Here is a 25,749-nt window from a genome sequence, read left to right as displayed (position 1 = left end):
ATGACTGAAAAATGTTACATCTCCAAGAGGAAGAAGAGCAAACTCTGTGGAGACTTGGCTTCTGATGAACTCCTGAGAGCTTCACAAAGTCACCAGGGTTTTCTGAAAAGGTAGAAAAACAATTGCACAGTCTTTTTCTCCAAACAAGCTCTCTCAGGTCATCAGGATTTCCTCATCAATGATACATGGTAATCTGAAATGTTTGTAACAGAAAGAGTGAAAATTTCTTCACTCAGCTAAATACCCACTTTTTATGTATATATAACTGGGTTATCACCAGGAAGTACAAGTTTGTGGAGAAGATACTATTAAATCAATTTCTCTATGTATTTCTGAGGACTACTGTTTTGTTTCTTCTATGAACAATTCAGTACCTATTTCTAGGAAATTCATTCACCACATATTTCCTGGGCTTTTCTATATGCCAGCCACTATTTTAGGCAGGTGATAGAGTGTTAGATAAAGTAGAAAGGTTCCTATATCATAAACTTTAATTTTATATTTATAAAAAGCTATGAAATCCTCCCTATTTGTCTTTTAGGATTTTCTTCTCCCTTTACATATCTCTTCTTTTATTCTCCTAGTCTCTTTCCAATCCTTCTTCATTCTTTCTCTTTCTTCTCTGCTTATTCCTTACAGATGCTACTGATTCTGACTCCACCGCATTGATTGCACTCACAGTTCCATGTTTTGTATTGTGACTGTCTCATTTTAGAATAATTTAGATCATTAATAAATTATATTATAAGTAGAAGCTTAGAGTCTTTAAACTAATAACTTCATGTAAGATATTGCTGCTTTAAAAAGTTAATTAATTATCCCTCAACCTCCAGGACACACATTTCAGCAGTACTAACAGTAATAAAATTTCCAATTCTCACAAATTAATTCAGAGACTTTAATTCATTTTCTAATATGAAACACCCACTTTCATGATGAGAGTCCTAAAGAATTAGGTTTATATGTTTCATCTCAGCTTAACAGAACAAAACATGTTGTCTTAAGAAGTCAACATAGTTCTTCATCTGCAACTTTATTAAAGGCACTGAATTGGGTGGTGAGTTTATGAAATCACCAAACACCTTTTGCTCAGCAGCATAGAGGGTATTGCCATGAAATTTTCCAGGGATGATGTCATTAATTCTATACTGCTTCCCAGGTTCATTTCTCTTCCCCAAATTCTTTGCCCCTATGTCTCTGTAACTTGGATGATTTAAATATGGGTAAAAAGTCCACTGAGAGTAGTATGAATGAATTGAAAATGGTAAAACATAGAGGGGGATTACTGTCCATGATGGTGATATAGTAAGATCCTGAACTCACCTCCTCCTAAAAAATAACTAAGGGCTGACTTAATACCTTCTGCATAACTAAAGATTGAAGGGTAAGAGAGAATAGCCAGAGGGAAGAGACAAATACAAATTAAGAAAGGAAAGTTCCACTATTGATGTTGCAAAGTGCAGTGAAGAGGGATCATACTGAGGGAGGGGAAGTGCATTTATCTGCCCTGGGGCATAGTAAAACAGCCAGAGTTTAAAAGAGCAACTAGTGGGGCACCTGGGGGATCAATGGGTTAAAGCCTCTGCCTTCAGCTCAGGTCCTGATCTCAGGGTCCTGGGATCAAGCCCTACATTGGGCTCTCTGCTCAGCAAGGAGCCTGCTTCCCTCTCACTCTCTGCCTGCCTCTCTGCCTACTTGTGATCTCTCTCTGTGTCAAATAAATATATAAAATCTTAAAAAATACATTTTAAAAGAGAAACTAGTACACAATAGAGCCAACATCAGAACCTCATCGAGTGGCAAGGGAGCTACTGGAACTATCTCTGGATTGGAGGCGCTAGCAAGTGCCATGGTTTACACTATCCCTCTACCTTGAGAGTGCAGACCAAAGCAGGGTCTGGATGCCATAACCAGCCTGCTGTCTCAGAGTGCACTGGACCCCTATCCAACAACAGCCCTAGCCATCCCACTAAAGCAACCCCAAGATGGTACACACCAGGACACCCCTGCTGACTACAGCTCCAGCAGCTGCACCAAGGTGAAAGAAGTGCAAAACACCCTTGAATAATCCTTGCCCATACCACTGCAACTTTAGATGGCTGGCTAGGGGACCCCCAGTGAACAACACTCAGGGACCTCGCAGCTAATGCCTACTTTAGCTCCAAACCCCTCAGAGGGGCACCCCCACCCTGAGCTGAGCACCCCAAGGCACCCAGCTTATACCCACTTCAGCTTCAGCTATCTTGCCATGGAACCCTCAGTGTAGGGACCCTCTGGACATTCTATCTAATGTCTACTTTTGACTTCAGCTATTCTGCCAGTGTACTCTCTGCGCAGAGAGACCAGAGACAACACTGGCCCACACCTAACTTCAGTTTGAGCTGTCATGCCATGGTACCCTTTATGCAAAGAACCCCAAGACCACTCCAGCTCACACCCACTTCTCTTACTGCTATCCTTCTAGGGCACCCCCTCATAGTGACTGAGGACACCCCAACCTATACCCTGTCTCAATTCCAGCCACTCTACCAGGGAACCCTCTGAGCAGAGTATTGGAACACCATGGCTTACACCCACTTCACCTTCAGCTATCCTGCTAAGGTGCCTTCTTTGTGTAGAGCCTCAGGAGCCCCTAGCTTGCACTCACTTAAGTGTTTGTTGTCTAGCCAGGACACCTGCTGCAAGGACACACCAGGGACCTGCTGTCCTGCACTCTGCCTCACCTCTAGCCACCACACCAGGATACTCTTCACACTGGGTACCCCAGGATACCCCAGCCTGGACCCACTTCAGCTTCAGCTTCCTATCAGAATGCCCTTTACATAGAGAGCCCCAGGACCTCCAGCTTGCATCCATGTTACTTTCAACCATCCTGACAGAATGCCCTCTGCACATTTAGTCTTGGGACACTCCTGATCTGCACTCACTTAAGATGCAGCAGTCTTCTCAGTGTTCTCTCTTCATAGAGAACCTCAAGACTGCCCCAGCTGAAGCCCACTTTAGCTCCAGTCATCTGACCAGGGCAGCTCCAGCATAAAGTGATCTGTGACCTCCAGTCTATGCCATCCATAGCTTGAAGTAACCCATGACCTTCAGCCTACAAAAGTCACCAAGTACACACATGCACAGGAGACAAATAAACATAAGACAATTTCTGCAAGTTTAGAAGTAGCTGCTCCTCCAAACTCAAAGAAACAAACACAAAGTTAAGTGACATATGGAGATAGAGGAATATGTTCTAAAAGAAAGAACAAGACAAAACCTTGAAAAAAACCCAATGAAATGGGAGCATCTGGTTGGCTCAGTCAGTTAAGTGTCTGCCTTCAGCTCAAGTCATGATCCCAGGGTCTCCAGATAGTCCCAAGTGGGGCTCCCTGCTCAGTGGGGAGTATGCTCCTCCCACTCCCTCTACCCTCCCCACTGCCTGGGCATGTTCTCGATCTCTCTCTCTCTCTCTCTCTCTCTCTCTTTCTTTCACACACACACACACACACACAAATAAATAAATAAAATCTTCTAACAAAAAAAAAAAAAAAAGAACTCAATGAAATGGTAAGCAATATACCTGATAAAGACTTTATAGTAATGATCATAAAGATGTTCACTGGGCTGGAGAGAAGAGTGGAACAACTCAATGAGACCTTCAATAGAGAAATAGAATATGCATATTTTAAAAGAAAACAGAGTTCAAGAATACAATAACTGAAATGAACAATACACAAAAAGAAATCAACAATAGATTAGTGGATGCAAAACACCCAAGCTGAACAGCAAAAAGATATAAAAATTTTAAAAAAATAAAGATAATAAAATAAAGATAAAAAATAAGGACAGTTTAAAGGCTCTCTTGAACAACATTAAGCAAACAAACATTCACATTATAGGGGTCCAAGAAGGAAATGAGACAGAGAAAATAGCAGAAAGTGTATTTAGAGAACTAACAGGTGAAAACTTCCCTAACCTAAGGAAGGAAACAGACATCCAAGTTCATGAAACACAGATAGTACCAAATAAGATGAACCCACAAGTGTCCAGACCATGATACATATTTAAAATTTCAGAGGAAAGTCCAAGATGCTGAAGGAGTAGGAGACCTTAATTTTATCTGGTCCCAGAAATTCAGCTAGATAGCTCCTAAATCATTCTGAACACCTGAGAACTCAACCAGAGATTGAAGAAAAGAATAGCTGCAACTCTAGGAACAGAAAAGTGACCACTTTCTGAAAGACAGGAAGTGTGGAGAAGTGAATCCAAAGTGATATATAAGAAGAAAGACCACAGAGGGAGGGAGCCTCCATCAGATGGCTACCACCAAGTGATAGAGCAGAGGAGCACAAAATCAGAACTTTTAGAAGTCTGCTTGGTAAGAGGCATAACTCTGGTGGCTAAGCAAAGGGTAGAACACTTGCTGGGACAGTGGTCTCAGAATCCTCAGGATCACAGAAAGACTGGGAATGCCTGACTATTGCAGAGCTCCCAGGTATCAAAGTGGGGAAGCCGGCTGCAAAGAGTGAGCCCAGAAGTGGGCTCTCACCTCAGGATTGCCATAAACCACGATCTGCAGCAGAGTCAGGCCACTGCTCTTCAAGCATGGGCCCAATAAACAGCAGAATAGGGGAAACCCCCATCATTCCCCAGGACAAGCAGTGTGGGAGCACACCACAGAAGTCTGCAAGGTTTGGAGACTCAAAACAGGGTTGTGTGTCTGAGACAGAAATGCTCAGTCACACACCAGGTGAGCACAGAGTGTTGTCAGAGACAAGGAAGACAGGAGTGACTGACTGCTTTTCTCTGAGCACTCACTGAGGACTGGGACCCCAAGTTCTCAGCTCCAGGGCAAGAGATGGCAAGGCTACCATCTCTAAAGCTGCATGGAAAGCTGTCAGGGAACAAAAGCTACAGAGAGCAAATCAGAGCAGATTATTGAGCCTGGTCCCTGGTAAAAGTGGTGTAACTCCACCTTGGGCAAAGGCATTGAGAATGCAACAGGCCCTCGCCCAGAAGATCAGCAAGAACATCCAGCCAAGATTTACCAAGCAATGAGAATTGCAAAGCTCCAGTGCTAGTGGAATACAACACACAGAATTCATAGCTTTTTTTCTCATGATTGCTTACTCTTTCAACATTCTTTTTTTTTTAATTTTCTTTACTTAAGTTATTCTTCCTTCATTTTCAACCAACTTATCAATTCCTTTTTTAAAATGTTTTTTTAATTTTCATTTTTATAGTCATACTCTATCCCTTCCTTGTATTTAACCTTATTTGTGTGTGTGTGTGTGTGTGTGTGTGTGTCTGTGTGTGTGTAAGTTTTCTTTCTTTTTTGGGGGGGGGGATCATATCTTGCATCTTTTTTTTTCCAATTTATTTATTTTCAGAAAAACAGTATTCATTATTTTTTCACCACACCCAGTGCTCCATGCAAGCCGTGCCCTCTATAATACCCACCACCTGGTACCCCAACCTCCCACCCCCCCCGCCAATTCAAACCCCTCAGACTGTTTTTCCGAGTCCATAGTCTCTCATGGTTCACCTCCCCTTCCAATTTACCCAAATTCCCTACTCCTCTCTAACGCCCCTTATCCTCCATGCTATTGGTTATGCTCCACAAATAAGTGAAACCATATGATAATTGACTTTCTCTGCTTGACTTATTTCACTCAGCATAATCTCTTCCAGTCCCGTCCATGTTGCTATAAAAGTTGGGTATTCATCCTTTCTGATGGAGGCATAATACTCCATAGTGTATATGGACCACATCTTCCTTATCCATTCATCCGTTGAAGGGCATCTTGGTTCTTTCCATAGTTTGGCGACTGTGGCCATTGCTGCTATAAACATTGGGGTACAGATGGCCCTTCTTTTCACGACATCTGTATCTTTGGGGTAAATACCCAGGAGTGCAATTGCAGGGTCATAGGGAAGCTCTATTTTTAATTTCTTGAGGAATCTCCACACTGTTCTCCAAAGAGGCTGCACCAACTTGCATTCCCACCAACAGTGTAAGAGGGTTCCCCTTTCTCCACATCCTCTCCAACACATGTTGTTTCCTGTTTTGTTAATTTTGGCCATTCTAACTGGTGTAAGGTGATATCTCAATGTGGTTTTAATTTGAATCTCCCTGAGGGCTAATGATGATGAGCATTTTTTCATGTGTCTGATAGCCATTTGTATGTCTTGATTGGAGAAGTGTCTGTTCATATCTTCTGCCCATTTCTTGATGTGTTTGTCTGTTTTGTGTGGGTTGAGTTTGAGGAGTTCATTATAGATCCTGGATATCAACCTTTTGTCTGTACTGTCATTTGCAAATATCTTCTCCCATTCCATCGGTTGCCTCTTTGTTTTTATTGTTGACTGTTTCCTTTGCTGTGCAGAAGCTTTTGATTTTGATGAAGTCCCAGAAGTTTATTTTCGCTTTTGTTTCCTTTGCCTTTGGAGACGTATCTTGAAAGAAGTTGCTGTGGCTGATATCAAAGAGATTACTGCCTATGTTATCCTCTAAGATTCTGATGGATTCCTGTCTCACGTTGAGGTCTTTTATCCATTTTGAGTTTATCTTTGTGTACGGTGTAAGAGAATGGTCGAGTTTCATTCTTCTACATATAGTTGTCCAGTTTTCCCAGCACCATTTATTGAAGAGACTGTCTTTTTTCCACTGTATATTTTTTCCTGTTTTGTCGAAGATTATTTGCCCATAGAGTTGAGGGTCCATATCTGGGCTCTCTACTCTGTTTCACTGGTCTATGTGTCTGTTTTTATGCCAGTACCATGCTGTCTTGGTGATCACAGCTTTGTAATAAAGCTTGAAATCAGGTAAGGTGATGCCGCCAGCTTTATTTTTGTTTTTCAACATTTCCTTAGCGATTCGGGGTCTCTTCTGATTCCATACAAATTTTAGGATTATTTGCTCCAGCTCTTTCAAGAATGCTGGTGGAATTTTGATCGGAATGGCATTAAAAGTATAGATTGCTCTAGGCAGTATAGACATTTTAACAATGTTTATTCTTCCGATCCAAGAGCATGGAATGGTCTTCCATCTTTTTGTGTCTTCTTCAACAGAAAAAGAAGGAAAAAAAAAGAGAGAAGTGAAGGCCAATATCCCTGATGAATACAGATGTAGAAATTCTCAATAATAGACAAAAAAACTGCATCCAACAGAACATTAAAAAATCATTCACCACAATCTAGTGGGATTTATTCTTGGGTTGCAAGTGTGGTTCAATATTCTTAAATAAATCAATGTACATTACATTAATAAAAGGAAGGTTAAGAACCATATAATCATTTTAATAGATGTAGAAAAATCATTTGACAAAGTAAGATATCCATTCATGATAAAAAAAAAATTCCACAATTACAATTGTTAGATCATCTTGGTGGATAGTCCCTTTAAGAATTATGTAGTGTCAGGGTGCCTGGGTGGCTCAGTGGGATAAAGCCTCTGCCTTCGGCTCAGGTCATGATCCCAGGGTCCTGGGATCAAGCCCCACATTGGGCTCTCTGCTCTGCAGGGAGCCTGCTTCCTCCTCTCTCTCTCTCTGCCTGCCTCTCTGCCTACTTGTGATCTCTGTCTGTCAAATAAATAAATACAATTTAAAAAAAAAAGGAATGATGTAGTGTCCTTCTGTATCTCTGGCTACAGTCTTTAGTTTAAAATCTAACTTGTCTGATATGAGAATCTCTACCCCAGCCTTCTTTTGAGGCCCATTGGCATGAAAGATGCTTCTCCATCCCTTCACTTTCAGTCTGGGTGTATCTTTAGGTTCAAAATGGGTCTCTTGTAGACAACATATGGATGGGTCCTGTCATTTTATCCAGTCTGCAACCCTGTGCCATTTTATGGGTGCATTTAGGGCATTCACATTGAGGGTGATTATTAATAGATACGTTTTTATTGACATCGAGTTACCTTTGAAGTCTTTCTTTCTGTAGACTGTCTCTATATTTCTGTTCAATGCTATTCTTGGGCTTTTTCCTCCTTTAAAGAAGCCCCCTTAATATTTCCTGCAGTATCGGCTTGGTGGTTGCATAGTCTTTTAAGCCTTGCAGGTCTTGGAAACTCTTGATCTCTCCATCCATTTTGAATGTCAGTCTTGCTGGATAAAGTATTCTTGGCTGCATGTTCTTCTCATTCAGTGCCCTGAATATATTTTGCCAGCCATTTCTGGCTTGTCAGGTCTCTGTGGACAGGTCTGACGTTATTCTGATGGGCTTTCCTCTGTACGTAAGGATCTGCTTTGTCCTAGCTGCTTTCAAGAGGTTCTGACTACCATTATAATTCTTCATTCTTACTATTAGGTGTCTCGAGGATTCGAGTATCTGTAATCTTGGGGGGAACCTTTTGGCCTCTAATACATGAACGCTGGTTCCATTCACGAGATTTGGAAAATTTTCATGAAGAACTTGTTCCACTATATCTTCTAGACTTTTTTCTTTCTCCTCCCCTTCAGGGATTCCAATAATTCTGACGTAGGAACATTCATGGCATCATTTATTTCCCTGATTCTGTTTTCATGGCTTCTAAGATGTTTGTTCCAGGCTTCCTCCTGATCCTTTCTCTCTATCTGTTTGTCCTTCAGATCACTAATTCTATCTTCTGTCTCAGTTACTCTGCCCAATGGCATCTCCTGCTCCAGTAGAGATCCAGATGTGTATAATTCTGATCTCAGGCTGATTTCATGGGTGATCGTGGAGTTCTTTGGAAGGTAATCAGCTCACTTTAGGGTACAGGTTGAAAGGACGCCTTCTCCTACTTCCCCGCCATCTTGTCTCTCAACCTTCCACAATTACTATTAGAAGGAACATACCTCAACATAATAAAAGCCATACAGTATCATCTTAAATCAGGAAAAACAGAGTTTCTCCTCTACAGTCAGAAAAAAGTCTAGGATGCCCATTCTCACCACTGTTATTTAACATAGTACTGGAAGTCCTAGCCACAGCAATAAGACAATAAAATTAAATAAAAGCATCCAAAGTGGCAAGGAAGAAGTAAAGCTTTTGCTATTTATAGATGGCAAGATACTATATATAGAAAACCTGAAAGATTCTACCAAAAACCTGATAGAAATGATAAATGAATTCACTTATGTCGACAGACACAAAATCAACACACAGAAATCTGTTGCATTTCCATACACCAATAATGAAGCCCCAGAAAGAGAAATTAAGGACTTAGTTCTATTTACCATTGCACAAGAACCATAAGATACATAGGAATAAATCTAACCAAAGAGGTGACAGATTATACTCTACAAACTATAAAACACTGCTAAAGAAATTTAAGACCACAAAAAAAAAAAAAAAATGCAAAGACTCCGGGTGCCTGCATGGCTCAGTGGGTTAAGCCTCTGCCTTCGGCTCAGGTCATGATCTCAGGGTCCTGGAATCAAGCCCCACATCAGACTTTTTGCTCAGCAGGGAGCCTGCTTCCCCCTCCTCCTTCTGCCTGCCTCTCTGCCTACTTGTGATCTCTTTCTCTCTGTGTCAAATAAATAAATAAAATCTTAAAGAAAAAATGGAAAGACATTCCATGCTCATGGATTGGAAGAACAAATACTGCTAAAATATCTATACTACTCAAATCAATCTGCATATTTAATGTAATCACAATCAAAATACCACCAGCATTTTTCACAGAGCCAGAACAATCCTAAAATTTGTATGAAACTACACACAAAGATTCGGAATAGCCAAAGAAACCTTGAAAAAGAAGAGCAAATCTGAAGTCATCACAATTGTAGACTTCGAGCTATATTACAAAGCTATAGCCATCAAAACAGTATGGAAGAATGCCGGTGGAATTCCGATCAAAATTCCACCGGCATTCTTCAAAGAGCTGGAGCAAATAATCCTAAAATTTGTATGGAATCAGAAGAGACCCCGAATCGCTAAGGAAATGTTGAAAAACAAAAATAAAGCTGGCGGCATCACCTTACCTGATTTCAAGCTTTATTACAAAGCTGTGATCACCAAGACAGCATGGTACTGGCATAAAAACAGACACATAGACCAGTGAAACAGAGTAGAGAGCCCTGATATGGACCCTCAACTCTATGGTCAATTAATCTTTGACAAAACAGGAAAAAATATACAGTGGAAAAAAGACAGTCTCTTCAATAAATGGTGCTGAAAAAACTGGGCAGCTATATGCAGAAGAATGAAACTCGACCATTCTCTTACACCGTACACAAAGATAAACTCAAAATGGATAAAAGACCTCAATGTGAGACAGGAATCCATCAGAATCCTAGAGGAGAACATAGGCAGTAATCTCTTTGATATCAACCACAGCAACTTCTTTCAAGATACGTCTCCAAAGGCAAAGGAAACAAAAGCGAAAATAAACTTCTGGGACTTCATCAAAATCAAAAGCTTCTGCACAGCAAAGGAAACAGTCAACAAAAAAAAAACAAAGAGGCAACCGATGGAATGGGAGAAGATATTTGCAAATGACAGTACAGACAAAAGGTTGATATCCAGGATCTATAATGAACTCCTCAAACTCAACCCACACAAAACAGACAAACACATCAAAAAATGGGCAGAAGATATGAACAGACACTTCTCCAATCAAGACATACAAATGGCTATCAGACACATGAAAAAATGCTCATCATCATTAGCCCTCAGGGAGATTCAAATTAAAACCACATTGAGATATCACCTTACACCAGTTAGAATGGCCAAAATTAACAAAACAGGAAACAACATGTGTTGGAGAGGATGTGGAGAAAGGGGAACCCTCTTACACTGTTGGTGGGAATGCAAGTTGGTGCAGCCTCTTTGGAGAACAGTGTGGAGATTCCTCAAGAAATTAAAAATAGAGCTTCCCTATGACCCTGCAATTGCACTCCTGGGTATTTACCCCAAAGATACAGATGTCGTGAAAAGAAGGGCCATCTGTACCCCAATGTTTATAGCAGCAATGGCCACAGTCGCCAAACTATGGAAAGAACCAAGATGCCCTTCAATGGACGAATGGATAAGGAAGATGTGGTCCATATACACTATAGAGTATTATGCCTCCATCAGAAAGGATGAATACCCAACTTTTGTAGCAACATGGACAGGACTGGAAGAGATTCTGCTGAGTGAAATAAGTCAAGCAGAGAGAGTCAATTATCATATGGTTTCACTTATTTGTGGAGCATAACAAATAGCATGGAGGACAAGGGGCGTTAGAAAGGAGTAGGGAATTTGGGTAAATTGGAAGGGGAGGTGAACCATGAGAGACTATGGACTCTGAAAAACAATCTGAGGGGTTTGAAGTGGCGGGGGGGTGGGAGATTGGGGTACCAGGTGGTGGGTATTATAGAGGGCACGGCTTGCATGGAGCACTGGGTGTGGTGAAAAAAATATTGAATACTGTTTTTCTGAAAATAAATAAATTGAAGAAAAAAAACCAGTATGGTATGGCACAAATATAGACACATGGATCAATAGAACAGAATAGAAAACCCAGAAATGGACCCAAAACTTTATGGTCAATTAATCTTCAGCAAAGCAGGAAAGAATATCCTACGGGGAAATCTCTTCAACAAATGGGAATAACTTTTGGGGAAAATTTGACAGCTATATGATAATGAATGAAACTGGATCACTTTCTTACACCACACACAAAATAAATTCAAAATGGATGAAAGACCTAAATGTGAAACTGGAAACCACAAAAATCCTAGAGGAGAACAGGCAGCAACTTCTTTGACACTGGCGACAGCAACTTCTTTCTAGATATGTCTCCTGAGGCAAGGGAAACAAAACAAAAAATGAACTATTAGGACATTATCAAAATAAAAAGCTTTGCAACAGTGAAGGAAACAATCAAGAAAACTAAAAGGCAATGTATGGAATGCGAGAAGACTTGCAAATGACATATCTGATAAAGGGCTAGTATCTAAATATCTATAAAGAACTTATCAAACTCAACACCCCCCCCCAAAAAAATAATCCAGTTAAATAATGGGCAGAAGTCATGAATAGACATCTTTCCAAAGAAGACATACAGGTAGCCAAGAGACACATGAAAAGATGCTCAACATCAAGGAAATGCAAAGAAAAACTACAATGAGATACCACTGTATGACTAAAATCAACAACACAAGGAACAATGTAGTGAAGATGCAGAGAAAGGGGAACACTTTTGCATTCTTGGTGGGATTGCAAACTGGTACAGCAGTCTGGAAAACAATATGGAGTTTCCTCAAAAAGTTAAAAATACAGCAATCCTACAATTCAGCAATTTCACTCCTAGGTATTTACCCAAAGAATACAAAAACACTAATTCAAAGTGATACTTGTACCCCGATATTTATGGCAGCATTATCTACAATAGCCAGACTATGGAAGCAGTCCGAGTGACCGTGGACTAATGAATGGATAACAAAGAGCTGGACTCTTACACAGTTATAAAAAAGAATTAAATCTTTCCATCTGCAACGATGTAGTTAGAGCTAGAGAGTATTATACTAAGTGAAGTAAGTCAGTCAGAGAATGACAAATACCACATGATTTCACTCTTAACAAACTATAGAACAAACTGATGGTTACCAAAATGGGGCGGGAGGGAAGGAGGAAACAGGTGAGGGGATTAAACAGTGCACTTGTGATGAGCAGTGGGTATAATATGGAAGTGGGGAACCACTGTATTGTACCCCTAAAACTAATATTACAGGGTGTGTTAACTAACTAGAATTCAAATAGACTTTTAAAAAATTGAATAAAATACAACAAGTGAAAAAAAAGGCATAATGAGATCTTCAGATACAAAGAAGAAATTGATAGTTTTCAGAGGGGAGGGAAGTGAAGGGTGGGCAAAATGAATGAAAGTGTGTGGAAGATACAGTACTCTACTTATAGAGCAAGTAAGTCATGGGAAGAAAAGACACAGCATTGGTAATATACTCAGTGGTATCATAACAATACTGTAAGGTGATGGTAGCTACACTTCTAGTGTGCATAGCATAAAATATACAAAGCTGAATTGCTGTTATATACCTAAAACTAATGTAACACTATGTGTCAACTACACTGAAATTAAATTTTTAAAATTTTTCAATTAAAATAAAATAGATAATTAAATATATACAAAATCCTCTAGGCCATACATTTTAGGGTACTTCCATGAATTCCTGGAACCAATTCCAGATATAGAGTAAGCATAGCTCCATATATATAGTAAGACAAAAAAATCATTTTAGAGAACAAATGAATGAAACAAAGAATGAATTACTGGTTCATGAATGTGCACATGTATGTGATCAAAAGGAAATCAGAAGGTGTCATTGGCTTATGCTTTTCAAAATTCTTCCCAGAAGGAGTTACATCACCAATAGATAAAATACTCAGTGATCATGAGGCACTTATCTAGGAGAAAGGTTAGCAAGAAAAGGGGGCTGACGTGAGAACACAATGAAGCAGAGAAGATCAGTACTCCTCTAGTCTGAAATCAGATTGTTTTTAATTATCTGAAGAACAATATGAACACAAAATTTTCCTGCTGAACAAGGTAACTATGTCCTCCAAATCATAAAGAAAAAGTTGACTTGTAAGAGACCTGAGGAACCTGGATTAGATGGGGCACGTGAGTGGGTCAGATGGCTGAGCCTCCACCTTCAGCTCAGGTCACTATCTCTGGGTCTTGGGATTGAGCCCCACATCAAGCCTTTCATTGGGCTCCCAGATCAGCAGGGAGTCTACTTTTCCCACTGCCATTCTCACTGCTTGTGTTCTCTATGTATGCCTCCCTCTCTAATGAATAAATAAAATCTTCAAAAAAAACCCCAAAAAACCTGGATTAGAGATGACTATTTCCCAAATCACCAAAGGAATAAGAAAAAGAGTCATTATTGGTAAAGGAGGAGATTATCAATCATAAGTGAGTAACTAGCACCTGGGATATATCAAGAGAAAGATTATAGAAAGTATGTGGATAAATTGAACAAACAATGATAAACTGAAAACTTTAACAGAAAAAGTGAAGCAAAGAAAATAAGAAAAGTAGCACATGTATGTACAACTCCATATGAATCAAGGTGAGTTTTCAAATAAGGTTTTATTTGTCTAAGTCTTCCTTACTCTAAGGAAAGAGGAGCATTCTTTTTTTTATTGGCATCATATTTATTTTATTTAATTTACTTTTTATTTTCAGTATAACAGTATTCATTATTTTTGCACCACACCCAGTGCTCCATGCAATCCATGCCCTCCACAATACCCACCACCTAGTACCCCGACCTCCAACCCCCATGCACCCTCAAAACCCCCAGATTGCTTTTCAGAGTCCGTAGTCTCTCATGGTCCACCTCCCCTACCAATTTCTGTGGCTATCAGACACATGAAAAAATGTTCATCATCACTAGCCATCAGGGAGATTCAAATCAAAACCACATTGAGGGGGGGACAAGATGGCGGGGTACTAGGAAGAGGCGTCTTTTCAGCTGGTACCCCAAAGTGAGCTGATTACCTACCAAAGAACTCTGATCACCCATGAAATCAGCCTGAGATCAGAATTATACACGTCTGGATCTCTACAGGGGCAGAAGACGCCAGTGTGCAGGTAAAGCGGAATGGGAACGGCGGACTGATATCGGAAGATAAACAAAAGGGGGAGGGAGCCGCCAGAGGCGACCGGTGCAAAAGTAATACCCCGATAAGAGCGAGAGTGCCCTGCGTCTGGGGACCAGCATTAACTTGGAGACTGGTTGAAAGCACTCCAAAAGAGCAAAGGATCGCGGGGTCAAATTGTGGGAATCGGGGCGGCTAGGGACAGGGGCTTAAGTCCCCGGTCCCAGACGGCCTCCCCGGCGCGGAGGCAGAGAGAGTGCGACGGGGAAACCGGCTCCTGGTCCCTAAGCCGCCAGCGTGCCCCAGAGCGCGGGGGTTCCGGCTCCTGTGAGGGGATGGGAGCCGCGCCGGTCTGCAGAACGCGCGCTAGCCCTACCACAAAGCTTGAGATGCGCGCGCACGTCGCTCCAGCTCTCCTGGGTTTCTAAGGCCCGGGGGCGCTTCTTGATCCGGGCCATTGTTTCAAAGTCTAAGCCGCGCGCGCGCGCGAAACTCTTCCCCGGACAGAGGCGCGCAAAAGCCCAGCCTGCGGCTTATGGACCAGCGCCCCGTTCTCAGTGCCCCAGACGCGCGCCCGACCCACAGCTGCCTCTGAAAAGAGGTGCACGCAAGCCGGGCACTCCCAGCCCCCGCCGGCGGCAAAATCTCAGTGTGTGATCGCTGCTTGGAACCTCTCTGGCGGTCAGGAGCTCCCAGACAGCCGCCACTGCCTTGGCTTTGGGGACGAGCAAAAGATCCTGCGCCCCCAGGGTCTTTAACTTGGAACCTGCACTGCCAGCATCCAAGGGGGAATTTATTCAGCTTCTGCACCCAGACTGAGGCTTCTCTCTGAGACGGAGATCAGGAAGTGTTCCAGGGTGCACCTTGACTGCACCAGAGTTGATACATCCAGCTACATCTGTTCAGTCTTCTCCCACCAAAATGACTAGGAGGAGGAATGCCCAACAGAAGAAAAATACAGAGGATGGACCTTCTGCAATAGAGCTAACGGCTATCAACATAGACAATATGTCGGAAAGAGAATTCAGGCTAACAATTATCCAGGCAATAGCTAGGTTGGAGAAAGCCATGGATGACCAAACAGAATTGATTAGGGCCGAACTGAAAGCGACCAGACAGGATGTTCACAATGTTAGGGCAGAGCTTAAAGCTACCAGGGAGGAGGTCCACAATGCTCTCAATGAGTTCCAATCCAATCTAAACTCTCTCAAAGCTAGGGTAACTGAGACAGAAGATAGAATTAGTGATCTGGAAGACAAACAGATGGAGAGAAAGGATCAGGAGGAAGCCTGGAACAAACAGCTTAGATCCCACGAAAGCAGAATTAGGGAAATAAGTGATGCCATGAAGCGTTCCAACGTCAGAATTATTGGAATTCCTGAAGGGGAGGAGAAAGAAAGAAGTCTAGAAGATGTCGTGGAACAAGTCCTTCATGAAAACTTTCCGAATCTCGCGAATGAAACCAGCGTTCATGTACTAGAGGCTGAACGGTCTCCACCCAAGATTATACACTCCAAAAAAAACATCACGACACCTGATAGTCAAATTGAGAAATTATAATTGTAGGTATAATCTCTTGAAAGCTGCCAGGGCAAAGAGGCTCCTTACTTACAGAGGGAAGCCCATCAGAATAACGTCAGACCTGTCCACAGAGACCTGGCAAGCCAGAAGAGGCTGGCAAGATATATTCAGGGCACTAAATGAGAAGAACATGCAGCCAAGAATACTTTATCCAGCAAGACTGACATTCAAAATGGATGGAGAGATAAAGCATTTCCAGACCGGCAAGGCTTAAAGGACTATGCAACCACCAAGCCGATACTGCAGGAAATATTAAGGGGGGTGCTATAAAAGAGGAAAAATCCAAAGAATAGCATTGAACAGAAATATAGAGACAGTCTACAGAAAGAAAGACTTCAAAGGTAACTCGATGTCAATAAAAACGTATCTATCAATAATCACTCTCAATGTGAATGGCCTAAATGCACCCATAAAACGGCACAGGGTTGCAGATTGGATAAAACGACAGGACCCATCCATATGCTGTCTACAAGAGACCCATTTTGAACCGAGAGATACACGCAGACTGAAAGTGAAGGGGTGGAGAAGCATCTTTCATGCCAATGGGACTCAAAAGAAGGCTGGGGTAGCAATTCTCATATCAGATAAATTAGACTTCAAACTAAAGACTGTACTCAGAGATACAGAAGGACACTACATAATCCTTAAAGGGACTATCCACCAAGATGATCTAACAATTGTAAATATCTATGCTCCCAATATGGGAGCAGCCAATTACTTAAGAAAACTGTTAATCAAGATAAAGAGTCATATTGATATGAATACACTAATCGTAGGTGATCTTAACACGCCTCTTTCAGAATTAGACAGATCATCGAAGCAGAAAATCAATAAAGAAACAAGAGCATTGAATGACACATTGGACCAGATGGACCTCATAGATATATACAGAACATTCCACCCTAAAACAGCAGAATACTCATTCTTCTCAAGTGCACACGGAACCTTCTCCAGAATAGACCACATACTGGGTCACAAATCAGGACTCAGCCGATACCAAAAGACTGAGATTATTCCCTGCATATTATCAGATCACAATGCTTTGAAACTGGAGCTCAATCACAAGGAAAAGTTCCGAAGGAACTCAAACACCTGGAAGCTAAAGACCACCTTGCTTAAGAATGCTTGGATCAACCAGGAGATCAAAGAAGAACTGAAACAATTCATGGAAACCAATGAGAATGAAGACACTTCGGTCCAAAACCTATGGGATACAGCAAAGGCGGTCCTAAGGGGAAAATATATAGCCATCCAAGCCTTGCTCAAAAAATTTGAAAAATCCAGAACACACCAGCTGTCTCTACACCTTAAAGAACTGGAGGATCAACAACAAATCAAACCAACTCCACACATAAGAAGGGAAATCATCAAGATTAGAGCTGAGATCAATGAGGGAGAAACCAGAGATACAGTAGAACGTATCAATGAAACTAGAAGCTGGTTTTTTGAAAGAATCAATAAGATCGATAAGCCACTGGCTACACTAATCCAAAAGAAAAGAGAGAAAGGCCAAATTCATAAAATTATGAATGAAAAGGGAGAGATCACAACTAACACCAAGGAAGTAGAAACAATCATCAGAAGTTATTACGAACAGTTATATGCCAATAAGCTTAGCAACCTAGATGAAATGGATGCATTCCTGGAAAAATATAAACGACCAACATTGAACCAGGAAGAAATCGACAACCTGAATAGACCGATATCTAATAACGAGATTGAAGCAGTGATCAAAAATCTCCCAAAAAACAAGAGCCCAGGACCTGACGGATTCCCTGGGGAATTCTACCAAACCTTCCAAGAAGATAAAACCTATTCTCCTGAAGCTGTTTCAAAAAATTGAAGCAGAAGGAAAACTTCCAGACTCTTTCTATGAAGCCAGTATTACCCTGATCCCCAAACCAGGCAAGGACCATAACAAAAAGGAGAATTTCAGACCAATATCACTGATGAATATGGATGCTAAGATTCTCAACAAGATCCTAGCCAACAGGTTCCAACAACACATTAAAAAGATTATCCACCATGATCAGGTGGGATTCATCCCTGGGCTACAAGGATGGTTCAACATTCGTAAATCAATCAATGTGATACAACAAATTAATATGAGAAGAGAGAAGAACCACATGGTCCTCTCAATTGATGCAGAAAAAGCATTTGACAAAATCCAACATCCGTTCCTGATTAAAACGCTTCAAAGTATAGGGATAGAGGGAACATTCCTGAATCTCATCAAATCTATCTATGAAAGACCCACAGCAAATATCATCCTCAATGGGAAAAAGCTTGCAGCCTTCCCGTTGAGATCAGGAACAAGACAAGGATTCCCACTTTCACCACTCTTATTCAACATAGTATTAGAAGTCCTAGCAACAGCAATCAGACAACAGAGAGAAATAAAAGGTATCCAAATTGGCAATGAAGAAGTCAAACTCTCTCTCTTCGCAGATGACATGATTCGTTATATGGAAAACCCAAAAACTCCACCCCCAAACTACTAGAACTCATACAGCAATTCAGCAGCGTGGCAGGATACAAAGTCAATGTGCAGAAATCAGTGGCTTTCTTATACACTAACAATGAAAATACAGAAAGGTAAATTAGAGAATCGATTCCATTTACTATAGCACCAAGAACCATAAGATACCTGGGAATAAACCTAACTAAAGAGGTAAAGGATCTATACTTGAGGAACTATAGAACACTCATGAAAGAAATTGAAGAAGACACAAAAAGATGGAAGACCATTCCATGCTCTTGGATCGGAAGAATAAACATTGTTAAAATGTCTATACTGCCTAGAGCAATCTATACTTTTAATGCCATTCCGATCAAAATTCCACCAGCATTCTTGAAAGAGCTGGAGCAAATAATCCTAAAATTTGTATGGAATCAGAAGAGACCCCGAATCGCTAAGGAAATGTTGAAAAACAAAAATAAAGCTGGCGGCATCACCTTACCTGATTTCAAGCTTTATTATAAAGCTGTGATCACCAAGACAGCATGGTACTGGCATAAAAACAGACACATAGACCAGTGGAACAGAGTAGAGAGCCCAGATATGGACCCTCAACTCTATGGGCAAATAATCTTCGACAAAACAGGAAAAAATATACAGTGGAAAAAAGAGAGTCTCTTCAATAAATGGTGCTGGGAAAACTGGACAGCTATATGTAGAAGAATGAAACTCGACCATTCTCTTACACCGTACACAAAGATCAACTCAAAATGGATAAAAGACCTCAACGTGAGACAGGAATCCATCAGAATCTTAGAGGAGAACATAGGCAGTAATCTCTTCGATATCAGCCACAGCAACTTCTTTCAAGATACGTCTCCAAAGGCAAAGGAAACAAAAGCGAAAATAAACTTCTGGGACTTCATCAAAATCAAAAGCTTCTGCACAGCAAGGAAACAGTAAAAAAAACAAAGAGGCAACCCACGGAATGGGAGAAGATATTTGCAAATGACAGTACAGACAAAAGGTTGATATCCAGGATCTATAATGAACTCCTCAAACTCAACCCACACGAAACAGACAAACACATCAAAAAATGGGCAGAAGATATGAACAGACACTTCTCCAATCAAGACATACAAATGGCTATCAGACACATGAAAAAATGCTCATCATCATTAGCCCTCAGGGAGATTCAAATTAAAACCACATTGAGATATCACCTTACACCAGTTAGAATGGCCAAAATTAACAAAACAGGAAACAACATGTGTTGGAGAGGATGTGGAGAAAGGGGAACCCTCTTACACTGTTGGTGGGAATGCAAGTTGGTGCAGCCTTTTTGGAGAACAGTGTGGAGATTCCTCAAGAAATTAAAAATAGAGCTTCCCTACGACCCTGCAATTGCACTCCTGGGTATTTGCCCCAAAGATACAGATGTTGTGAAAAGAAGGGCCATCTGTACCCCAATGTTTATAGCAGCAATGGCCACAGTCGCCAAACTATGGAAAGAACCAAGATGCCCTTCAACGGATGAATGGATAAGGAAGATGTGGTCCATATACACTATGGAGTATTATGCCTCCATCAGAAAGGACGAATATCCAACTTTTGTAGCAACATGGACGGGACTGGAAGAGATTATGCTGAGTGAAATCAGTCAAGCAGAGAGAGTCAATTATCATATGGTTTCACTCATTTGTGGAGCATAACCAATAGCATGGAGGACAAGGGGCGTTAGAGAGTAGTAGGGAATTTGGGTAAATTGGAAGGGGAGGTGAACCATGAGAGACTATTCACTCTGAAAAACAGTCTGAGGGGTTTGAAGTGGCGGGGTGGGGGGGTGGGAGGTTGGGGTACCAGGTGGTGGGTATTATAGAGGGCACAGCTTGCATGGAGCACTGGGTGTGGTGAAAAAATAATGAATACTGTTTTTCTGAAAATAAATAAATTCAGAGGAAAAAAAATTACAATAAAAAAAAATTCTGAGAAAAAAAAAAAAAACCACATTGAGATACCACCTTACACCAGTTATAATGTTCAAAATTAGCAAGACAGGAAACAACAGGTGTTGGAGAGGATGTGGAGAAAGGGCAACCCTCTTCCACTGTTGGTGGGAATGCAAGTTGGTGCAGCCTCTTTGGAGAACAGTGTGGAGATTCCTCAAGAAATTAAAAATAGAGCTTCCCTATGACCCTGCAATTGCACTCCTGGGTATTTACCCCAAAGATACAGATGTCGTGAAAAGAAGGGCCATCTGTACCCCAATGTTTATAGCAGCAATGGCCACAGTCGCCAAACTGTGAAAAGAACCAAGATGTCCTTCAACAGACGAATGGATAAGGAAGATGTGGTCCATATACACTGTGGAGTATTATGCCTCCATCAGAAAGGATGAATACCCAACTTTTGTAGCAACACGGATGGGACTGGAGGAGATTCTGCTGAGTGAAATAAGTCAAGCAGAGAGAGTCAATTATCATATGGTTTCACTTATTTGTGGAGCATAACAAATAGCATGGAGGACATGGGGAGTTAGAGAGGAGAAGGGAGTTGGAGGAAATTGGAAGAGGAGGTGAACCATGAGAGACTATGGACTTTGAAAAACAATCTGAGGGTTTTGAAGGGGGGTGGGTGGGAGGTTGGGGGAATCAGGTGGTGGGTATTAGAGAGGGCACCAATTGCATAGAGCACTGGGTGTGGTGAAATAAATGAATAATGTTACACTGAAAATAAATTTTAATAATATATATATGTTTATAAAAAATTAAAAATTAAAAAAAGATACTCTCTCCCTCTGCCCCTCCCCGTCTCGTGATCAATCCTTCTCAATTAATTAACTAACTAATTAGTTAATTAATTAATTGGCTTCTTCAGAAACAAATTCTCATAGAATTTACTAACTCAGAAGCATTTTTATATGAGATCATAAGATCATATAATCTAAGTAAATTCTTGGACAATACAGACTAATTTGATATTTTTTACAGAACAGCTATACATTTTCTCACTGATCATTGCAGTACAGAGCATAAAACAAGCATTTAAAATGAGAAAAAAATGTAAAATTACATTTCCTATTTGTTATACTTCTTTTTTTTTTTTTACTTCTGAAAATTCTGCAGTGTGTCCACTTAAACATAATGTCTAATATCTTTAGCAATTTTAATACCTTGATTTAGCATAAAGCTATTAATGAATATTTTTTGGATAATTTTAAAATAAGGTTAAATTTTGAACAACTGGTCACAGTGTGTGACTTATGTCTATAGAATGTCTATACCTTTTGATCAACTTAGTCAATGTGCTCATTTAAGAATAATATTTCTTGCCTATTAGAAGGTATAAGCAGGATGTGTGTGGCATTGGGCATTATATTTAATGTGCTCATGAGCTTTGCTAGTTTACTAAAATGATTGTATATGCCAGGCAATTCTCAATTACCGTCAAAACTCTCAGTAAAATAGATATTAGCTTTGTTGTTTAAAAGTCATAATTAATATCTTCTCCCATTCCGTGGGTTGCCTCTCTGTTTTCTTGAGTGTTTCCTTTGCTGTGCAGAAGCTTTTGATTTTGATGAAGTCCCAAAAGTTCATCTTCGCTTTTGTTTCCTTTGGAGACATACCTTGAAAGTAGTTGCTGTGGCTGATAGCGAAGAGATTACTGCCTATGTTCTCCTCTAGGATTCTGATGGATTCCTGTCTCACATTGAGGTCTTTTATCCATTTTGAATTTACCTTTGTGTACGGTGTAAGAGAATGGTCGAGTTTCATTCTTCTACATATAGCTGCCCAGTTTTCCCAGCACCATTTATTGAAGAGACTGTCTTTTTTCCACTGTATATTTTTTCCTGTTTTGTCGAAGATTATTTGACCATAGAGCTGAGGGTCCATATCTGGGCTCTCTACTCTGTTCCACTGGTCTATGTGTCTGTTTTTATGCCAGTACCATGCTGTCTTGGTGATCACAGCTTTGTAGTAAAGCCTGAAATCAGGTAACATGGTTCCCCCCATTTTATTTTTGTTTTTCAACATTTCCTTAGCGATTCGGGGTCTCTTCTGATTCCATACAAATTTTTGGATTATTTGCTCCAGCTCTTTGAAGAATACTAGTGGAATTTTGATTGGAATGACATTTAAAGTATAGATTGTTCTAGGCAGTATATATATTTTAACAATATTTATTCATCCAATCCAAGAGCATGGAATGATCTTCCATCTTTTTGTGTCTTCTTCAATTTCTTTCACGAGTGTTCTGTAGTTCCTCAAGTACAGATCCTTACTGTGAATAAACCTAACCAAAGAGGTATAAAGACTATTTAGAACATGTAGGTAAGAGAAGGTAGAAGACAATGTAAAAATGGAGAGGTAACAAAAATAATTTCATATATGTGCAAATAGGAAAATAATAAAACCTACTTGTGTCCGTCTGCTATATTCCCACAACACTGTTTTTGCTATCCCATTTGTACTTCATTGTCTCCATTTATTTAAACATTTATTGTGTCTCTCTTAATATTTGCTAAGTATTTCGTAACATTACTAACCTTGTTCACTCTGAACTGGGTGGGACCACCAGAACATCTACTTTCTTTCAATTTACTTCATGGTTAGCACAATATTACAAATGGTCAAACTTAAGCAGGTGAGATGCTCTGTCAATTATCTGGATGGAAATGCCCCCCCAAAACTCCAACTTAATGATAGTTTTATATAAATGACAAGAAGCTTAATCAGGACCCTTTAGTTATTAAGCTATATCTACTCCCCTCGCAAACCCACACATACACCTTAATAATCACATCTATGAACCAATTTCTGGCAGTTTATGAAGATGGCTGATTAAGTGAGAGATCTATTAGAGTGTTACTTCCTCAGTTAATTTGTCATCCAATAATTATGAATCAATCCTTGTTTTCAAACATTCTGAATAAAGCATTCCTTGAACTCTCTATCCTCTTTGATTTTTTTTAAGATTTATTTATTTATTTATTTCAGAGAGTGAGAGACCTTCAGCAGGGGTGGGTCAGAGGAAGAAGGAGCATGAGGGAATCTCAAGTTCACTCCATGCTGTGCACAGAGCTTGAAGTGGGGCTCCATTTCACGACCCTGACATCATGACCTGAGCTGAAACCAAGAAGAGAATGCTCAACAAAATAAATCACTCTGGTGTCCCTTTGATGATTTATCAAAAAACAAAGTATGTATACCAAATAATATTTCAAATCTAAAGAGATTTTTTTTTGATTCTAAAAAAATAAGAATCAATTACTGTTATTTAAAATATTGACTATGCAATTTGTTTACCTTTTTGCACTTAATATTCTAGAGAAAAATCTTCCTAGTGCTATTATAAACTCTTTTATAAACATTTATTTTAATAACTGTGTTACATTCCATTATATGCAAATATTATAACAGACTTAAAACTAATGTTTGGCACTTAAATTGTTCAATTTTTCCACTGCAGAGTGTAATGCACATTTCTGTGCCAGAAACTTTTTCTGTCAAATAGAACTCCATAAGGAGTACCATTGCACCAAATGATAAGAATCAAGATTCCTGATACATAATTCAAAATGTTTTCTTTAATGCTTGAATCAGACTTATTTCCCCCAGCAATTTATGAAGATATCTATTTCATTGAGGCTTCCCAGCTTTTATAATAACTACAAAACTCTTTGTAAGTTAATAGGAAACTAATATATATTTTATCTTATTTCTTTGACTTATAAGGAAGAAATGAATATACCTACACACATAGAGTTGACATTTGTGAATTCTCTCTTGATATCAATTATGTCTAGTAGGTTTTGGAGGTTTTACTGAATAGTTTGACCTCTTTTTTATATTATAAAGATATAAACCTTTTGTCTCTTCTAACATTTCAATTACAAGTATGATTTATGTGTGCCTTTGGAGCATATTATTTTAAGGACTTATGAGAAACAGACCTCAGAAGTGTCTTAACTATTGTTATGTTAACTGTTACTATTCTATACTCATTTCTAATCTTTGTTTATTATTCTTTTAAAAGGTCTATTTTTTGTTTTATGTACACTCCTCCAATTTTCTAGGAGTCAATATGTATTATTTTGTTTTTAATTTTTGTTATTTTCTTTTACCTAAATTCCTTGAGTTTAATTTGTACATGCACTTCTAACTTCTTAAGTTGTCTGATTACTCCACGTGCTTGAATAAATAAGGGCAATTTAATGCAATAGATGGCCTCTGAGTGCAGCATTGGTCATACTACCAAATCCGTACCCTGGGTTCCCATTATTTTATAAATAATTTTCTATCAATTAAATAAAAGATCCATCAGTAACCAATTTAAATTATCAACATTTAACACATAGTTTTTAGTGCCTTGAAACTGATCCTTCTTTCATTTCTTTCAGGTCACCTCAAAGTCTTCTGTTCCTTATGATTCAATGGACCAAGTAAATGGCTCTGTGGTAACTGTGTTTCAGTGGTTGCAAAATCATTTCCTTCCACAAATGCATTATACAAATATTCTTTATTCATGTCATGGGAGGAGTTGAGATGGTACTTCTCATAGCCATGGAATATGGCAGGTACACAGCAATTTGCAAGCCTCTCCACTATCTAACTACTATGAATCCCAAAATGTGCATGCTTTTGATAGTAGCTGCTTGGATCACTGGGCAACTCATGCTGTGTCTCAGTTTGTTTTTGTCATAAATTTACCTTTCTGTGGCCCTACTAATGTGGGGAGCTTTTGTTGTGATTTCCCTAGGGTTATTAAACTTGCATGTATGGACACTTACAAACTAGAATTTGTGGTTACTGCCAACAGTGGCTTCATATCCATGAGCACCTTCTTTTTCTTAATTGTATCATACATCCTTATACTGATCACTGTCAGACAACTTTCTTCAAAAGAATGATCCAAAGCATTCATCACTCTGTCAGCTCAAATCACTGTAGTGGTTTTGTATTTTGCTCCATGCATGTTTCTCTATGTGTGGCCTTTCCCCACCAAGTCAATGAATACATTTTTTGCCATCATGGACTTTGCCATCACTCCCATATTAAATCTGGCCACCCATACTTTAAGGAACAGAGATATGAAGGGGGCAATGAGAAGGCTGAGTTAGAGTTGTAAGTTCTATGGAGATTCCATAA

The 25,749-nt window shown here is 39.9% G+C and overlaps 1 pseudogene; it reads left to right on the top strand.

Annotated features, from left to right (window-relative positions):
- LOC122894597 lies at window positions 1-25,749 on the top strand (annotated as a pseudogene).

This window comes from Neovison vison, chromosome 13 (assembly GCF_020171115.1).
Source record: "Neovison vison isolate M4711 chromosome 13, ASM_NN_V1, whole genome shotgun sequence".
Lineage (NCBI taxonomy): Eukaryota > Metazoa > Chordata > Mammalia > Carnivora > Mustelidae > Neogale > Neogale vison.
The sequence above is the reverse complement of the archived record's forward strand: the minus strand, read 5'-3'. Positions and strand labels throughout refer to the sequence as shown.